At 45.2% G+C, this 12,569-nt stretch overlaps 1 pseudogene; it reads right to left on the bottom strand.

The window, feature by feature from the left end:
- LOC140915211 (zona pellucida sperm-binding protein 3-like) overlaps window positions 1-9,433 on the bottom strand; it is a 44,088-nt pseudogene extending 34,655 nt beyond the window's left edge.
- Between the last annotated feature and the right edge of the window lie 3,136 nt (window positions 9,434-12,569).

The raw sequence follows: 12,569 nt of genomic DNA, 5'->3' as shown, positions 1-12,569 counted from the left end.
ATGGGCAAAGCCCTGGCCTCAGCCTCCTCCCCTACTCACAGTGTAGATTAACTGAGCTAATCTAAAATATCCTGTGCTGTACATGTCCAACCTGACAGCTGCATTGGAAGAAATAATTCATCTAAAGTCTGAATTTGTAATCACACTTAACTGGCAAAGTACAACTCAGCAGTTTATGAGAAAGTTGTGTGTCCTTTCAGTTTTTGTAATGAGAGGAATGGGGGGAAGGATCATAGGTATAAAATTAGGCCTGCCAGCTTTGGTCTGGTTGACAGATCTGTGTGTGCATATGACTTCAGGGGTTGTAGTCTGCATCTCTGCCAGTCTGCTCTGTTCTTGTGGCCTGACAGGCTATGAAAATGTACAGGACTCTTGCTCTCTTAGCAACTGAAACTAAAAGGATGACTCGTGGAGTAAGCTGCTGCAGAATCAAGCTCACAGGGTAGATATTAGCATGTTGCCATCTGAAATGGAAACTTTTAACCATTCTTAAATCATTATCAGTTCTGGATTTTCAGGCAACTCTCTTTTTAAAATTTTCTTCCCTTTTTTCCAGGGTGAAAGGCAAGAATTGTGAGAAACTAAAACACAATTATAGTTTAAGCTGAAATTAAACAAAAAAATAATTTTGAATTTTTCTATTGAAAATTTTTAAAAGCCAAAGATGACATTTTTCTATGGAAAATTTCAATTTCGATGAAACTACTTTTCCCAATGGGAAAATGTTTCAGTCAAAAATTTTTTAGTCACTCACGACTCTCAGTAAAACTTGCCGGCTGCTTCATGTCAGATTAGATTGTGGTTTCCTCACACAGCTGCATATGATAGAGAAGCAGAGAAGAAGAAGCCTTCATAACCTTTGCTTGGCCTATTCGAAGGCATCCAAGAATCAAAGCCTCTGCCAGTGGGTGCAGTAGGCATGGCTACCATGATGGAAAGAGGGTGAAGAGTAGATGGAGCTATGGCTCCACTCCTTGCCCTCCACTGGCCAGTTTGCAATCAGGTCACGCAGCTAGACGTGCCTTTCTGAAACACATTGTTAACTTGTGCTCCTCATGGGACAATGAGTCTTCACACTGCCCCATATAGCAGGCAGTGCTTAAGAGGTACAGTTCAGTCCTTGGATTGTGTTGAAAAATAAAGTCCAAAAGGTGCTGGTAATTGCATCCATGGCTAGATTGTACTGCAGTTTCACAGTGTAGCAATTTATTCAATGAATATTCTTGTCACGGTTCCTCCCCCACTCTGAACTCTAGGGTACAGATGTGGGGACCTGCATGAAAAACCTCCTAAGCTTATCTTTACCAGCTTAGGTCAAAACTTCCCCAAGGTACAAAATATTACCCCCGTTATCCTTGGACTGGCCGCTACCACCACCAAACTAATACTGGTTACTGGGGAAGAGCTGTTTGGACGCGTCCTTCCCCCCAAAATACTTCCCAAAACCTTGCACCCCACTTCCTGGACAAGGTTTGGTAAAAAGCCTCACCAATTTGCATAGGTGACCACAGACCCAAACCCTTGGATCTGAAAACAATGAAAAAGCATTCAGTGTTTTACAAGAAGACTTTTAATAAAAAATAGAAGTAAATAGAAATAAAGAAATCCCCCCTGTAAAATCAGGATGGTAGATATCTTACAGGGTAATTAGATTCAAAAACATAGAGAACCCCTCTAGGCAAAACCTTAAGTTACAAAAAAGATACACAGACAGAAATAGTTATTCTATTCAGCACAATTCTTTTCTCAGCCATTTAAAGAAATCATAATCTAACACATACCTAGCTAGATTACTTACTAAAAGTTCTAAGACTCCATTCCTGTTCTGTCCCCCGCCAAGACGACTACAGACAGACACAGACCCTTTGTTTCTCTCCCTCCTCCCAGCTTTTGAAAGTATCTTGTCTCCTCATTGGTCATTTTGGTCAGGTGCCAGCGAGGTTACCTTTAGCTTCTTAATCCTTTACAGGTGAGAGGAGCTTTCCCCTGGCCAGGAGGGATTTCAAAGGGGTTTACCCTTCCCTTTATATTTATGACACGCCCCCCAAATCTCAGCTAGGGTGAAACACTGGCTGGGATTTCTTCCTGGAGCTCTAGGAAAACAGAGTTAATAAGACACATGCATCTCTAAATATACTACCAAGTACATAAAGACTAACAATATTTTCCACATCTCAAGGACGATTTTAACCAGTTGATTCTGGGAAACTTTCACGGGAGAGTGCATCAGCCACTTTGTTAGAAGCTCCTGAGATGTGTTGGATGTCGAAATCAAAATCTTGGAGAGCTAAACTCCACCGAAGAAGTTTTTTGTTAGTTTCTTTGACGGTGTGAAGCCACTTTAGTGCAGCATGGTCGGTTTGCAGGTGGAAACGCCGTCCCCAAACATATGGGCGTAGCTTTTCCAGAGCGTAGACAATGGCATAACATTCTTTTTCAGTGACTGACCAGTTGCTTTCCCTCTCAGACAGTTTTTTGCTGAGAAACACTACAGGGTGGAATTCTTGATCAGGTCCTTTCTGCATTAAAACTGCTCCCACACCACGCTCGGATGCATCTGTGGTTACTAGGAACGGTTTGTCAAAGTCTGGGGCCCTTAGTACAGGGTCAGACATGAGTGTCGCTTTAAGCTTGTTAAAGGCCTTCTGACACTTTCCGGTCCACTGAACAGCATTTGGCTGTTTCTTTTTGGTTAGGTCTGTCAGTGGGGCAGCGATTTGGCTGTAGTGTGGTACAAATCGTCTGTAATAACCGGCCAAACCTAAGAAGGATTGAACCTGTTTTTTTGACTTTGGGACAGGCCACTTTTGGATAGCATCCACTTTGGCCTGTAGGGGGCTGATAGTTCCTTGACCCACCTGGTGTCCAAGGTAAGTCACTCTGTTTAGGCCTATTTGACACTTCTTAGCCTTAACAGTTAGTCCTGCCTCCCTTATGCGCTCAAGGACTTTTTGTAGATGTTCCAGGTGGTCTGCCCAGGAATCCGAAAATATGGCCACATCGTCAAGGTAGGCGACTGCATATTCTCCTAATCCCGCTAGGAGACCATCTACAAGTCTTTGGAAAGTGGCGGGTGCATTTCGCAGCCCGAAAGGGAGTACATTAAATTCATACAGCCCGAGATGTGTGATGAAGGCTGACCTTTCCTTGGCAGATTCATCTAGCGGTACCTGCCAGTACCCCTTGGTTAAGTCCAAGGTAGAGATGAACTGGGCCCGTCCCAGTTTCTCTAATAGTTCATCAGTGCGTGGCATTGGATAGTTGTCTGGGCGAGTTACAGCATTTAGCTTACGGTAGTCCACGCAAAAATGTATTTCCCCATCTGGTTTGGGAACTAGAACCACTGGAGATGCCCATGCACTTTCAGAGGGGCGGATTACACCCATCTGTAACATATCCTGGATCTCCCGTTCTATAGCAGTTTTAGCTTGAGGAGACACCCGGTAAGGGTGGACCCTAATTGGGTGAGCATTACCTGTGTCAATGGAGTGGTATGCCCGTTCAGTCAGTCCTGGGGTGGCTGAGAACGTTGGCGCGTAGCTAGTGCACAGCTCCTGGATCTGCTGTCGCTGCATACGCCCAAGGGTCATGGAGAGGTTCACCTCTTCCACACCGCCAGCACATTTCCCTTCGTAATAGACACCTTCAGGCCACTCAGCGTCGTCTCCTCCCTGGGCTGTAAACTGACAAACCTTTAATTCTCTGGAATAAAAGGGCTTTAGAGAATTAATATGGTACACCTTAGGCTTTCGGTTGGAGGTGGGGAATGCTATGAGATAATTAACAGCTCCCAGGCGCTCCTGGACCACGAATGGCCCTTCCCACGACGCTTCCATTTTATGGGCCTGGAGCGCCTTTAAGACCATGACCTGGTCTCCTACTTTGAAGGAACGCTCTCTGGCATGTTTATCATACCAGGCTTTTTGCTCTTTTTGAGCATCCTGTAAGTTTTCTCTAGCAAGGGCTAAAGAGGTTCGGAGGGTGTTTTGTAGGTTGGTTACAAAGTCCAGAATGTTAGTTCCTGGAGAAGGTGTAAATCCCTCCCATTGCTGCTTCACCAACTGCAATGGCCCCTTAACCTCACGGCCATATACAAGTTCAAATGGGGAAAACCCTAAACTGGGATGTGGTACAGCTCTGTAGGCAAAGAGCAACTGCTGCAATACTAGGTCCCAATCATTGGAGTGCTCATTTACGAATTTACGTATCATGGCCCCCAAAGTTCCATTAAACTTCTCCACCATGCCATTTGTTTGATGATGGTAAGGAGTGGCAACCAAGTGATTTACCCCATGAGCTTCCCAAAGGTTTTTCATAGTTCCTGCCAGGAAATTAGTCCCTGCATCTGTGAGGATGTCGGAGGGCCAACCTACCCTGGCAAAAATGTCTGCTAGTGCCTGGCATACACTTTTAGCCCTGGTGTTGCTTAGAGCTACTGCTTCCGGCCATCGGGTGGCAAAATCCATGAAAGTCAGTATGTACTGCTTTCCTCTGGGTGTCTTTTTCGGAAAAGGACCCAGAATATCCACAGCTACTCGCTGAAATGGAACTTCAATGATGGGGAGTGGCTGGAGAGGAGCTTTGACCTGGTCTTGGGGTTTTCCCACTCTTTGGCACACCTCACAAGACTGGACATAGGTAGAAACATCCTTGCCCATTCCCTCCCAGTGGAATGACCCCCCCAAACGGTCTTTGGTCCTGTTCACCCCAGCATGGCCACTAGGGTGATCATGGGCTAAGCTCAAGAGCTTGGCCCGGTATTTAGTTGGAACTACCAACTGTCTCTGAGGATGCCAGTCTTCCTGGTGTCCCCCAGAAAGAGTTTCCTTGTATAAAAGTCCTCTTTCTACAACAAACCTGGATCGATTAGAAGAGCTGAGAGGCGGTGGGTTGCTCCGTGCCGCCGTCCACGCTCTCTGGAGGCTTTCATCTGCTTCCTGTTCGGTCTGGAACTGTTCCCTTGATGCTGGAGACATCAGTTCCTCATTGGATTGGGGACATAGGCTTGGTCCCTCTGGAAGCGATATAGGGGATGGAGCTGTTTCTGTTGACTGTGAACCGCTCTCCGCTGGTGCACTATGTTGGGATTCAGGCTCCGGCTGAGCCTCTTGTGTAGGGTTATCGGCTGCTGCCAGTTCAGGTTCGGTGGGGCCCTCTGGTGTTGAGGTTGCAAGTACTGGATTCAGTGCTGGCACGGGGTCTGGTGTTGGTTGTTTGGCTGGTTCCGGTTCTGGGACTGGTTCCATCTGGGTCTATGGGACTGGATCCACTACTGCTGTTGCAGACATTGGCCTGGGGTCCAGGTCCATCACCTCTGACCGGGCCCTGATAGAAGTTTCCGGAACAGAGCTAGGCCCCACGGCTTGCTTAGCCTGGCTGCGGGTGACCGTTCCCACCCTCTTGGCCTGCTTCACGTGATTGGCCAAGTCTTCCCCCAACAGCATGGGGATGGGATAATCATCATAGACTGCAAAAGTCCACATTCCTGACCAGCCCTTGTACTGGACAGGCAACTTGGCTGTAGGCAAATTGAAAGAGTTGGACTTGAAGGGTTGAATCGTCACTTGGATCTCTGGGTTGATTAAATTGGGGTCCACTAAGGAAGCATGGATAGCTGACACTTGTGCTCCGGTGTCCCTCCACGCGGTGACCTTCTTCCCACCCACACTCACAGTTTCCCTCCGCTCCAAGGGTATCTGGGAGGTATCTGGGCCTGTGGACCTCTGGTGTGATTCCGGTGCAATGAACTGTAATCTGTTGGGGTTCTTGGGGCAGTTGGCCTTTACATGCCCCAGCTCGTTACATTTAAAACATCGTCCAGCTGACGGGTCACCGGGGCGAGGTGGGTTGCTGGAGAACGGGGTGGTGGGACGATAAGGGGTCTGGAGGGTTCTTTGGGAGGTAGGTGGGGCTTTGGGCGGCCCCCGGTAATAGGGTGTGGTCTGGGGTGGTCCCTTCTGGTCTCCGCTCCAACTGCGACCAGTTTTCTTCTTCTCTGCCACCTCCACCCATCTGGCTCCAATCTCTCCTGCCTCGATTACAGTTTTGGGTTTCCCATCTAGGATGTATCTTTCTATTTCCTCAGGAACACCCTCTAAGAATTGTTCCATTTGCATTAGGAAGGGCAAATTTACTGGAGATTCAACACTTGCTCCTGATATCCAGGCATCCCAATGTTTCACAATGTGGTAGGCATGTTGGGTAAATGACATGTCTGGTTTCCACCTTAGGGCTCGGAACCTCCGACGAGACTGCTCGGGTGTTATCCCCATTCTGACTCTCGCCTTGGATTTAAACAGTTCATACTTGTTCATATGTTCTTTAGGCATTTCAGCTGCCACCTCAGCTAAGGGTCCACTGAGCTGCGGCCTCTGCTCTACCATGTATTGGTCAGTAGAGATGTTGTACCCAAGGCAGGCCCTTTCGAAGTTTTCTAAGAAGGCCTCAGTATCATCACCTGCCTTGTAGGTGGGGAACTTTCTGGGATGGGAAGTGGTACCTGGAGAAGGATTGCTAGGGTTTGTTGGTATATTCTGCTGGGCCTTTATCCTCTCCATCTCCTCCACATGCTTCCTTGCCTCCATTTCCCTCTTGTGGGCAGCCTCCTGTACCTCCTTCTCCAGCCGCATGAGTTCTATCTGTCTTTCATGTTCCCTTTGTTTTTCCTCAGCCTGAAATTTGGCTAATTCCAGCTGTAGTCGAGCCGAGGATTTGGCCATTCTAACCTCTCTGTTTTTAACTAACTTTACACCCGAGGTTTAGAAATAAACAAACAAAACTTGGCTGTAAAATTTTGCTGTGCTGGAATAGAATACCTATTCTCTGATAGTGATTGTCAGCCTACAGAAAAAGACAATTCCCTTGTCTCTGCTCTGGGCCCAAATTAAAGCAAAAAACCTCCAACTACTTGGAAACCTGCTTACCCAGCCCAAAGAAAAAAAAATTTCTTTTCAAACCTGTGCTCCTTGTAAAACAAAAAAAAAATCAAAATCCTAAAAAAAAACCTGCCACTTTTGTCTCCAGGCAAATGGGTAGAGCACACACCCCCTATTTACTTTTAGGAAGAAAAGAAAAAAAAAACACCTCTGGGTTGGAAGACTGTGAATTTCCCTGCAGGAGTTAAGTACCCTGCCTCCAGGCAAAGAAAACCTGCAATTCACAAGATAATCCCCTTTTGTCTCTGCTTGGCCACAAAGCAGAGAGAAACCAAGCTGCTTTCAGTTTCAAAGCTGCTTTCTGGACTTCCTAAAAATTCCTTTTTAAAATCTGTATTTCTAGTTCAAAAAATCTCAACTGGATCTCAAAATGATTTCAGGTTAATCCCACCACTGTGCCACCACGTCACGGTTCCTCCCCCACTCTGAACTCTAGGGTACAGATGTGGGGACCTGCATGAAAACCCTCCTAAGCTTATCTTTACCAGCTTAGGTCAAAACTTCCCAAGGTACAAAATATTACCCCCGTTATCCTTGGACTGGCCGCTACCACCACCAAACTAATACTGGTTACTGGGGAAGAGCTGTTTGGACGCGTCCTTCCCCCCAAAATACTTCCCAAAACCTTGCGCCCCACTTCCTGGACAAGGTTTGGTAAAAAGCCTCACCAATTTGCCTAGGTGACTACAGACCCAGACCCTTGGATCTTAAGAACAATGAACAATCCTCCCAACACTTGCACCCCCCCTTTCCTGGGAAATGTTGGATAAAAAGCCTCACCAATTTGCATAGGTGACCACAGACCCAAACCCTTGGATCTGAAAACAATGAAAAAGCATTCAGTGTTTTACAAGAAGACTTTTAATAAAAAATAGAAGTAAATAGAAATAAAGAAATCCCCCCTGTAAAATCAGGATGGTAGATATCTTACAGGGTAATTAGATTCAAAAACATAGAGAACCCCTCTAGGCAAAACCTTAAGTTACAAAAAAGATACACAGACAGAAATAGTTATTCTATTCAGCACAATTCTTTTCTCAGCCATTTAAAGAAATCATAATCTAACACATACCTAGCTAGATTACTTACTAAAAGTTCTAAGACTCCATTCCTGTTCTGTCCCCCGCCAAGACGACTACAGACAGACACAGACCCTTTGTTTCTCTCCCTCCTCCCAGCTTTTGAAAGTATCTTGTCTCCTCATTGGTCATTTTGGTCAGGTGCCAGCGAGGTTACCTTTAGCTTCTTAATCCTTTACAGGTGAGAGGAGCTTTCCCCTGGCCAGGAGGGATTTCAAAGGGGTTTACCCTTCCCTTTATATTTATGACAATTCTCATGTAAAACTTTGAGATTACTCTCAGCGTGAGGCACTACTCAGCCTGAGTCTGGGTACCACAATCCTCTATTACATTTAACTGAGCTTTAGGCTTGTGAGACCAAAGAGCTTGTGTTTACTTTTCTCTCTTCTCTTCTTTTCTTTTCTTTAAACTAGTGTTTTTCCTCCAAGCTTCTGCTGCGTATTCTGGCAGCAAATCTCTGTTCAGGACTTTCTTGTTGCAGAGGAGATAAGGACTGATGCTGCACAATGTACAACATCATCAGTTGCAGTAGATACTGTCTCAGGTGGAATACATTGGAGCAGAAAGCTATAATTCTGGCACTGGGGGGAAAGAAAAGCTGTCTCTGGTTTTAATGTGTGATCGAGCACATGAAGAAATCATATGGCTCAACAATCACTTTGTTAAAGGCCTGTGTTTAATTCACCAAAATCTGACTTTGGGAAACAACCTGTGGGGTATATTCCATTGGTGCAAATACAGAATACCTTTTGATTGGGCCCAGTAGGCACAGAGTTCAGAAAGGGGTGGGAAAAGCTGCCTCAGAAGGAGCTTTGGGATGGTCGTGCTCCAGCCCTCAGAGAGGTCTCCAGTGGACAGTGGGGTGTGCCCAAGGCCTAAAGGAGGTGCAGCAGGCTTCCCCTTCATTTCTGTTAGCTCATGTTGAGGGGAGAATGCCCCTGCATGCTCCCTGCACAAGGGAGATGTATATTCCCAGGGCCATTTAAATTGTGGTTGCAGATTCTTTGTGCCACTGGAGGGAACCAGAGGATTGGGCAATTTTTTAGCATAGCTACTGAAGTTATGTGGGTTATCCTAACTTGTCCCTGTTTGATGACTTCTTTACTATTGCCTTTCTCTGCCTGCCTTAAGCTTGCAAACTTCTGCCTTTATCTCCACCCTCTTCAATTAAATATCTTACATGTTGAAGTGATCCTCTCAAGTGGGAATGCCCTCTTCTATCTCCTGTGTGACACAGGCCTTCCACTTACCTCCACTATGTGAAGCTGCAGTGACAACCTTAATGCTGAAAGTTTTTTCTCCCAAATTGACCGTGCTTGTAAATCTCCATATCACCAAGTGGTTATCAGTGCCTATGTACAATCCTGGCATGCCCCCACCACTCTCACAGTCTTTACCTGTGCCTTCATTGCCCACCATCTAGATTATTGCAATTCCCTTTGTGATTACATCCTAAAATAGCAACTCTCCAGAGGTCAGCAGTTGTGGGAAGCTGTACCCTGCCTTCTCAAAAATACAAAGTACAACCCTGTTGTTCCAACCTCAGATAACCTCATTGCCTCCTTATCCAGTTCAAGATACTATTCAAAATTGCCCTTGATTTTCTGAATCTCTCTGCTCCTTTCCTTGTTTCCTCTGCTAAGCTAACACTGGCTAGAGGCTCTGTCCATTGACAGAATCTTGCTGTGTCCTGCTCTAGTCTTGCCATCTAGAACTGTCTTCTTGCATCTTTCAGACTCTTCAGCTCTCCATTTCATTTAAAATCTCTGCTGTAATTATATATATATATATATTTCATTCTTTGCCTCTTAATATCTACCCCCCACTGCTAATTTTTAAATTGCTGAACTATATTTACAGTTACTCTCAAGAGTTTTGAACGACTTTTGCGCACAAAAACTATTGTATAGTAATATATTGGATAACTTTTCCTTCCTTCCTTCCTTCCTTCCTTCCTTCCTTCCTTCCTTCCTTCCTTCCTTCCTTCCTTCCTACCACTTCCAGAGGAACAGGGAGGAGAGAAGAGAGACAACATTTACGAGACTACAGTGACGGGTATACATAGAAACGTGGTCTGAGCACAGGACTCTGAGTCAGGATCTCCTGAATTCTAATGACACTTCTGCCAGTTGCCAATGGCAGCAACAAGGGCTGGGTTCAGTCTGTCTCAAGAATAAATAAAACTATGGCTCAGGCACTCACCCAGAGCTGTACTCTTAGGGCATGTCTACACTTACCTCTGGAGCGATCAATCCAGTGGGGGGGGGGTCGATTTATCTTGTCTAGTGAAGACGCAATAAATCGACCGCCGAGTGCTCTCCTGTCAACTCCAGTACTCCACCAGAGCAAGAAGTGTAGGCGGAGTTGATGGGGGAGCATCAGCAGTTGACCTACTACAGTGAAGACACCGTGGTAAGTAGATCTAAATACGTCGACTTCAGCTACGTTATTCACTTAGCTGAGGTTGCATAACTTAGATAGATCCTCCCCCTCCCCCCCAGTGTAGACCAGGCCTTATTTCTGGCTCTGGGAAATTAAAGTATATACTCCCTTTCTAGGTGGTTCTTCCTCACTTATAAGCACCCAGGAGTCTTTGGAATATGGAACCATAAATACCTTTTGTTTGGGGAAAAGGAAAATCAAACATTAGAAACAAGATAATGCTCCCCCCCTCTCTGTTTGTATCTATATCTATAATAAAATGAGCAAAACTCACCTAGTGATTCAGGAGTATGACTCAGTCTCAAAGCAATCCCCACCCACCTAGATCCACACCAACTGGTCCAATTGTATTCAGTGGTATTAGGAGAGGCATAAGCGGGGGGCTCTCCTCCAGCTGGCTGGTCATCTGGAGAAGTCTGCACCACCAAGACCTGCGGTGATGTGCAGCTTTCTGGTACAGTTATGTGAAATCAGCTCTGCCACTGCTGGTCCGATAGGGGCTCTCTTCGAGGTGAACTTTGTGCAGGCACCACCTGTTGGGGGTACGATTGTCACCAGTGAAGTTGGCTGTCACTATGAAGTCAGCTCTGTGCTGCTACTGGTTCAGTTGGTCCGGTCCAGTCCAGTCCTAAAGAATCAGTACACTCAACATGTTCAGAGTCTCCAGGTGGAGAACCTGGAGCAAAACAGGGTCTTTGGACAGAGTTTCTGCTCCCTGGGAGAGAGCTGCTGGTCTCTTGGAGACAGCCCTCCACCACCTTCTGTCCTGTTCCTAGTTCTCTGTCTGCAAAGTTGGGGAGATCCCCTAACAATATCCTGCACAATTTCTGTGCTCTTTCATGAGTACAGTCACAGGAACAGTCTATTACTACTTACACAATCTGACCATAAATTCCAGCTGAAGCAATAAAACACAGTATGTGAAACCACATGGGTAAGCAATATTTTAATTCATGGAAATGAGGCTGGCCAGAGCTGACTTTCATACTCTAGAGAGAGCAAGAGGGTTCCATCCCTCTAAGCTTCTGGCTCTGGTGCTCACATTATTATCAGCTGTGACATTGCCTCTCTCTGTTGCCTAAAGTTAAGCACATGCTCAGTAGGGAAGGACTGCTGCATCAGGGCCATAATAACTGTGTCTCACTTTCTTTATCTTTAAAATGAGGACATCATTCTCTTTCACCTAGCTGTAAGGGCTTATTGTGAGGTTAGCTCATATTTGAAAAGTGCCTTTGAAAAAAAATAAAAGGAGTACTTGTGGCACCTTAGAGACTAACCAATTTATTTGAGCATGAGCTTTCGTGAGCTACAGCTCACTTCATCGGATGCATGCCGATGCATGCCGATGCATGACGGCATGCATCCGATGAAGTGAGCTGTAGCTCACGAAAGCTCATGCTCAAATAAATTGGTTAGTCTCTAAGGTGCCACAAGTACTCCTTTTCTTTTTGCGAATACAGACTAACACGGCTGTTACTCTGAAACCTTTGAAAAAAAATAGTATTAGAAAAGTGCAAAGTTGTATGATTAATTACCCGACTATCAGAAGGTTCAGTGGTGTTCATGGTTAGCAGCCAGGCCAGGAAGATAAAAGAAAAAAAACAGCCCAAGAGGTAATGGTTGCAGCTATCACAATAAAGCTGATGAACTATGTTCAATTCCCATTCAGAAAAGCACTTAGTTTATGTTTGTAAAAAAGTATGAAACAGAAAATGTAAATTGCTATTCAAGCTCATTGCCATTATTATTTTACTTTATTTATTAAGGAGAATTTGTAGGCCAGCCCCTCAGTTGGTGTAAATAAGTTTAGCTGCACTGACTTCAGTGGTGCTTTGCTGCTTTAAACCAACTGAGGATCTGCCCCATATATATATGTATAATTATGTGTAAAAGAATTATTATCTGACTAGGCGCTATCATGCAAGGCCAGAAATTAATTCTAAAACTTATTTACAAATAAAAAAACGAAGTTCTTTTTCTGAGAAAGGAGAAATCCAGTATTAAAAATCTTTATCATGGCACTAAAATTAATTTAACAATAAGAGTAAGAGCTGATATTACAATATAAGTCACACTTGATATTATGTGCTGTATATTATGCATCCCAGCAGGT

This window comes from Lepidochelys kempii, chromosome 7 (assembly GCF_965140265.1).
Source record: "Lepidochelys kempii isolate rLepKem1 chromosome 7, rLepKem1.hap2, whole genome shotgun sequence".
NCBI classification, from domain to species: Eukaryota; Metazoa; Chordata; order Testudines; family Cheloniidae; genus Lepidochelys; species Lepidochelys kempii.
This window is presented reverse-complemented; position numbering and strand designations above follow the sequence as displayed.